The sequence below is a fragment of the Lactuca sativa genome, chromosome 5, assembly GCF_002870075.4.
Source record: "Lactuca sativa cultivar Salinas chromosome 5, Lsat_Salinas_v11, whole genome shotgun sequence".
Lineage (NCBI taxonomy): Eukaryota > Viridiplantae > Streptophyta > Magnoliopsida > Asterales > Asteraceae > Lactuca > Lactuca sativa.
In genome coordinates, this window is record NC_056627.2 from 154,588,367 (window position 1) to 154,595,578 (window position 7,212).

At 38.1% G+C, this 7,212-nt stretch overlaps 1 pseudogene; it reads right to left on the bottom strand.

The window, feature by feature from the left end:
• Positions 1-601: 601 nt before the first annotated feature.
• On the bottom strand, positions 602-1,444 carry LOC128126437 (auxin-induced protein X15-like; annotated as a pseudogene).
• Positions 1,445-7,212: the final 5,768 nt, after the last annotated feature.

The following is a 7,212-nucleotide window of genomic DNA, read 5'->3' on the forward strand; positions in this document are numbered from 1 at the left end:
TGGTGCGATTTTCTTTATGTTATTTTTTTGTGTTGTTTTTTGCCATGTGGATTTGGTTCTTTAAATATGCGGTTTTAAGAATTTAAAGCTGTTTGTAATTAACAACATAAAAACTTCAAATTTCAATAACTTACTTAAAACACTATCAGACTAATACGTAAACAAGCAAAATCATTACATACTCAAAAATTAAAAATTCCTTAAATATTAGAGGATAGAAACAAAGACATAAGATGTTAGGTATGAAGTAGCAAATATTTCAATCTCTTTTTGTTGAGCATCATTAGATGATCTTTTACCCTCTCACAGTGTATCTACATAGCTTTTCTTTTTATTTTTTATTTTTTTATTTTTTTTATAATGTTAATATCAGAGAATGTATGTGTGAAATCAAGTCCAAAAATATCGACAATTTTCTTAATTGTAAAAAATAGGACCAAGGAACACTTTTTATTTCACTGTAAGTTGTTCAATGTAAAAATGATAAACAAATTTTATTGTCGACTGTTTTAGAAATTTGAATTATTTTGGGAGTGTAATGGAGATTATTGTATTTAACGTTATATCTTGGCCTTTTTTATAAAACTGCATCAAGCAAACATAGTTAACAAAGATGGTAGCTCTATCTCCTATAAGTACAAGCTTATATGGTCAAATAATATACATGGTATTCCAAACAAGTCAAAATTCTCATTTTATACAATCGGTACAAGTGACTCGGTCTCGCATGTTGCAAAACGGTCTGGGATCCGTGGTTTAAAAAAATGTGTTAACAAATAGAATGATGTAACATGACTTCAAAATGCTCCCAGGCAACTTGCAAGATCAATGAATTTCTGCTCACTACATGGAATTGTTAGGCCGCCCATTGGATGGTCATATCCAAACTCTTCCCCTGTCTACGAAATAAGTCCTGAAATGAATAGTGGCTTAACAATGACACTGGAATCACAAAACGCTTCTGTTCTTGCTCTCCAACATAAACTGCAAAATACCCTTTTGGTAGATCCACTGCTGTTGTGAGGATCCCATTTAACAATGACCGTTGGAGTATTTGTCTAGCTTGAAAGATCCGACGTATTCGAATAACCATTTTTCTGAAGGGTTATCACAGAGGAACGAAACAATTTAAGAATATTCCGAGAGATTTTCAGGACGAGTTTGAGAGGAAATTATGCCGGTGCTTTGCCAATCATATTCTATATATAAAGGTTTATTCGAGAATGAAATGTAAAATAATTAAGAAAAAGGAATTTAAATGTCAGATGGGGATATTGCAACAGGAAGTCAAGATCATGTGCTGTGTCTTCTAACTTTTATAGATTATGATCTTGAATAGCACAACCACAAAGTCACAGGCAAAAATATGTATTAATCATGTACTTGTGTATAGAAAAAGAATTAAAAAAGAATATAACTTGTATCACCAGTATATATTCTGAATTAACGTGGGTATGAAAAACAGCAGAAGTGTCATGGTCCCATGTAATATTAAGAGGAATGTGGTAATGCCTCCTAACAAACACGAAATTATGGCTAAGGGCTTTTAGTTTTCTTGAAACATATGTGGCCCTATCATTAATAGGTGAATTAGACATTGGATCTGTCTTACAGATTGGAAGACAAAGCCATGTGAGTTTGCCTTTTCTTCCACCATATGTCACCATCCTCAATCAAGATCTCCTTGAATATCTGTATATAAAAAACCATTCGATATGAATCACACAACCACAACTTCCTCTGAAATCCTTGGCATCTTTTCACCAAGAAGACGTGCATGCTGTGAGAGTATCCATCCTCAATCAGGCTTTTGAAGTGAACAGAAACTACCATCCTTAAAAATGGCCATCCTTTTTCCTCGGATCATTCAAGCAAAACAAATTCTCAGAAGATCATTATCCAACGGAAGCAGCACAACCAAATCTATGGAAACCCCAAAAGGCTATTTAGCAATTTATGTTGGTGAGCAAGAGAAGAAGCGGTTTGTGGTTCCTGTATGGTTGTTAAGCCAACCTGCATTTCAAGAACTATTAGATCAGGCAGAGCAAGAATTTGGGTATGTTCATCAAATGGGCGGCCTCACAATTCCATGCAGTGAATATACATTCAGTGATATTGCTTCTCAGTTAGGCGCGTTATGACTTCTATACAACATGCATTCTTACAACCAACTAACCACTAGGTTTTTTTTATTATTATTATTTGTAATTAAATCGAGACAATTTTTCCACTTGTATGAAATCAGATCAAGGAGCAATTTTGAGTTCACTATAATTTGTTTGTATGAATGAGAAACTAATTTCACCGCTGATTATTTTGGAAATGTGAATTTTGAGAGTGAAATTGAGGTAACGAAGATAGTTGCTTTTGTTCATGACCTATCATCCAAAATATAATTAATAAACAATATGTAGCACTTGGGTCCATGACCATATGATGGTTATATATCAACCATTAAGTCTCACATGATTTTGTTCTTTAACCAAAGTAAAATAAAAGTTGGCAAAACATTGACGCATTATAAGATGAATTGGGTCCCACTTGAAAACAATTCCATTGCATGAAAAACAAACATAATGGTTAGATATACGAAGAAAGTTATATAGCAATGATTAACTATTATTTTGATTACTTATACAGGCAAGGATAATGTAAATTAAAGCAAATGAATCATGCTGCTAAAGCGATGCAATTTCCTTATCACAATACAAGGGCTATCTTTGTCTTGACCCATGCACAACTCGCGTTTACATTACGCGTCATGCTCGTTTTGACGAGATGTGTTTTCCCTTTGACAGCGCCGCTCCGCGGATCTCGTTGGATGATTTGCCTTTACACTCATTTTTGGAAGATACCTCACAACCTATGCCTGTCTCCCCGGCCTGTTCAAAGCCTCCTGCTTTATCTCCTTGTCAACCGCGTCCCTTCTCCTGTGGCGTCTGTGCTGACCCCCGCCCTTGCCCCGCTCCGGTGACCACTCCTGCAACTGACACTCTGGTTGCTGAACCTGATGACCCTATACCCTCCGATTCCAACGCCTCATCCGAGCCCCTTGGCTCAGCCGCTGGATCGGATAGTGATGATGATCCACCCGCATCACCGAACCCCGCACCTAGTGTTTCGATCCCTACGCCCCTTGATCCATCTCCCGCCGGTCAACCCATGATTACTAGGGCAAAAGCAGGGATTTTTAAGCCTCGTCATCAGGCTGATTTGGCACATACATCGGACCACGGGTTGTACTCTGCATTGTTTGCCTCGACTGATCCATCTACTCATCATGATGCTCTTCGAGATCCTAAGTGGGTGGCCGCCATGCGCTCCGAAATGCATGCTCTTTCTCGTAATGCCACTTGGTCTTTGGTTCCACGTCCCCCCAACACTAATGTTGTTGGGTGTCGGTGGCTATTTCGCACCAAGTACCTTGCTGATGGCTCTATTGATCGACACAAAGCTCGGCTTGTTGCTCAGGGATTCAGTTAGGTTCCCGGGCTGGATTGTTCTCATACATTTAGCCCGGTGGTGAAAGCGGCCACCATTCGCGTCGTCTTGACTCTTGCGGTTATTAATCAATGGAAGCTACATCAGTTAGATGTCAATAATGCTTTCCTACATGGCAATCTTACAGACATTGTTTATATGAAGCAACCGCCTGGTTTTATTGATCCTCGCTACCCCGACCACGCTTGCAAACTCCATAAGGCCATGTATGGTCTCCAACAGGCCCCTCGGGCGTGGTTTCATCGGCTAAGTTCTTTTCTTGTGACGAATGGATTTGTTTGTAGTCGCGCTGATCCCTCATTGTTTAATTTCAAACGGGGCGCCTGTGTCTTGTACCTGCTTGTTTACGTTGATGATCTCATTCTCACTGGCTCTGATTCATCGCTCATACGTTCGTTTATTCACAAGCTCCACGCAGAATTCAAGATCAAGGATTTGGGGCAACTCAACTACTTCCTCGGTCTTGAGGCCAAGCATCTCCCCTCTGGGCTTTTTCTCAGTCAATCAAAATATGCTCACTCCATTGTTGACCGTGCTGGACTTCTTGATTCCAAGCCGGTTTCAACGCCCCTTGCGGCCGACACCTGATTTGTTGCTTCTGGAGCGCTATATGCGGATCCTACTCATTACCGGTCTCTTGTTGGGGCGCTTCAATATTTGACCATCACTCGACCGAATATCTCATATGCAGTTAATCAAGTCAGTTAGTTCTTGCAAGCTCCAACGGTTCTTCACTACCAGGCCGTCAAACGTCTTATTTGATACGTCAAAGGCACTCTGTCCTTTGGACTCACGTTTTCTAGGCCCAAGCTCACAAACCTGGTGGGGTATTCTGATGCTGATTGGGCCCGTTGCCTCGACACTCGTCGATCCACGTATGGGTACTCGATCTTCCTGGGGGGTAATCTTGTGTCCTGGAGCTCCAAAAAAGCAACCGACGGTCTCTCGCTCCAGCTGTGAGTCTGAATATCGAGCCATGGCCAACACTGCTGCTGAACTAATTTGGATCACTCATTTGCTATGTGAGCTTCATGCCATGCCAACTGGTCGTCCAACCATTCTGTGTGATAATCAGAGTGATCTGTTTCTCACTCAGAACCCAGTTTCTCATAAGCGCGCCAAGCATATTGATCTGGATTATCATTTTGTTCGTGAACTCGTTACATCGGGAAAACTCCTCACCATGTTTGTGCCGACCAAGCTTCAGGTTGCGGACATCTTCACGAAGAGTCTCCCTCGACACCAATTCGAGCAATTTCGCCACATGCTCCGTCTCGGACCTCCACCGGTTTCGCTTGAGGGGGGATATTAGACTTATGTAAAACTTTGTGAAAACTATATAAGTATTTATTAAGTTGAGGGGTTGTAAATGTAATTCTTTCCTATATATATTGAGTTACTGGTGTCATTGTGGGCATCGAGTTTTCACATTGACTCACATACAACATTAACTGAGAACCATAGAACATCTGAAGAAGTATTATGTTTAATCATGATTATGCATTTTGAATACAGGACTATGAAAAAAACATTGATATTTGATTTTGGTTCTTCATTTATGTGTAAGCATATGTTGTTACTAGCTTAGCCAACAAACTCCTCCAATTTGAATAAAGTTTAGGAAAGCTCAAATCCGTCCCATTCAAGATATTAAAGTTTTTTTTTCCATGCAATCATGTTTCTATGCTTATCACAAATCCAAAATCATGAGTCCAAATCCAAATTCAAAATTTATTTCAATAATTTTGAAAATTCAACTAACTACAGTTTGGTTATTACCTCAACAATCTGTCAAATTGAAGGACAATAGGAATTTTGGGTTACCGAATGTGAGAAAAATCATGAACCCCTTATGTGATTTATGTGCTCCGATTCTTCTTCTCCTTTTTCTGGTTCGGTTCACACTCAGCAGAAAACAAAGAGATCTTGAAGGTCTCCCCATCTTTCCAGATTTTAGACATAACCACGTACATACAAGGAATCCAACGTTTTCTTTTCTTTTCTTAACATTCAATCGACGCTCACAAGAAAAGGAAATAAGGTGCTCCCCAGTTCCAACTTTTGATCCCATCATTTAACCTATGTTTACATTAAGCCCTTTATCTTCTATTTATTTTCAAAATGACCCAAAAACAATAAGTAACATATATTTCCCTATATTTTTAAAATAGAAATATTTCAAAATACCCTTCTACATTATCACCTTATTATTCAACATACATATCATTTTAAATTAATGAACAATTAATTTACTTCATTTTTCAATTAGTTTCCATTTAATAAACTTCGAGTCACTAATTTTTAGTTTTGCCCAACAATACGCCTTAAAATTCTTATATACTTGATTGCGTGTTGTATGATATAAAATTTAGGATGTTGCCCGGTGTCTTCAAAAATACCACCCGTCCGCGACCTTAGTTAGTGTAAGCTTTGGCATTCACTCCATGTTAGTGTAAGCTATGTCATTCACTCCATGTTCACAGACATAATTCGTAGAAGCTAGGTCTTGAAGTGTATTATAAAATTTGGGATGTTACCCGATCTCTTCAACAATACCACGCATCGACAACCTAAGCTTGTGAAAGCCTACGACCATTGCTCCATAATGAAAGACATATATCGTAGAAGCTAGGTCATCAAGCCCAACAATCATCACATTTTGATGTTGCAAACAAGATGTTGCGACGACAATACGGGGATGCAATTCATGCTTCAGACGAAAAATATCTCTATATAAACGAATACTGTGCTGAACACATGATGCCTGGAAATAGTCGAGCAACTGATAAAATCTAGGGAAATCTAGCACATGGTTTAGAAACTAATATAAAAAAGCCAATCCAAATCCATTTCAATAGAAGCCAAATGATTAGAAAGTTGCTTCTTCTCGACATAATGAAACTTGACTATGTTAATCATCTAAAACTACATCAGTAAAGTGTTCCTCCTTGATGACATATTAAAGCTCGAATTCTCGAATCCCATCCATGATATCCTCATTACAAAACCTCACAAGATCCTGAGCCCATTAAACTTCCACGCTTGCTAATTGGAACCCTCTATGGACTCCTTCAAATTATCCACGTATACTGCTACGACGAAATCGATGAGTAATATACCCTTCCAACAGAGAAACACACTCTACTTTGTTGCTCGCCTCTACAAACACGAATACGAAAAAGAACCACACAAATATAGTTAACAAAAATGTGTTTTACAAATGAGCAAACCTACCACTAGTAGATAAAAAGGTATCACCTACAGATAAGGGTAAGGACAGTGCGGTTCGGTGCAATTATGGACCTATACAAATCGCAAACCGCAACTACAATTATTTCATTTTTTGAACCGAATATTGTGGTTATGTGGTTTTTTTAATGCAGTTTGTAGTTTGGTATTTGACTATCTGGATTTGGTGCGATTTTCTTTATGTTATTTTTTTGTGTTGTTTTTTGCCATGTGGATTTGGTTCTTTAAATATGCGGTTTTAAGAATTTAAAGCTGTTTGTAATTAACAACATAAAAACTTCAAATTTCAATAACTTACTTAAAACACTATCAGACTAATACGTAAACAAGCAAAATCATTACATACTCAAAAATTAAAAATTCCTTAAATATTAGAGGATAGAAACAAAGACATAAGATGTTAGGTATGAAGTAGCAAATATTTCAATCTCTTTTTGTTGAGCATCATTAGATGATCTTTTA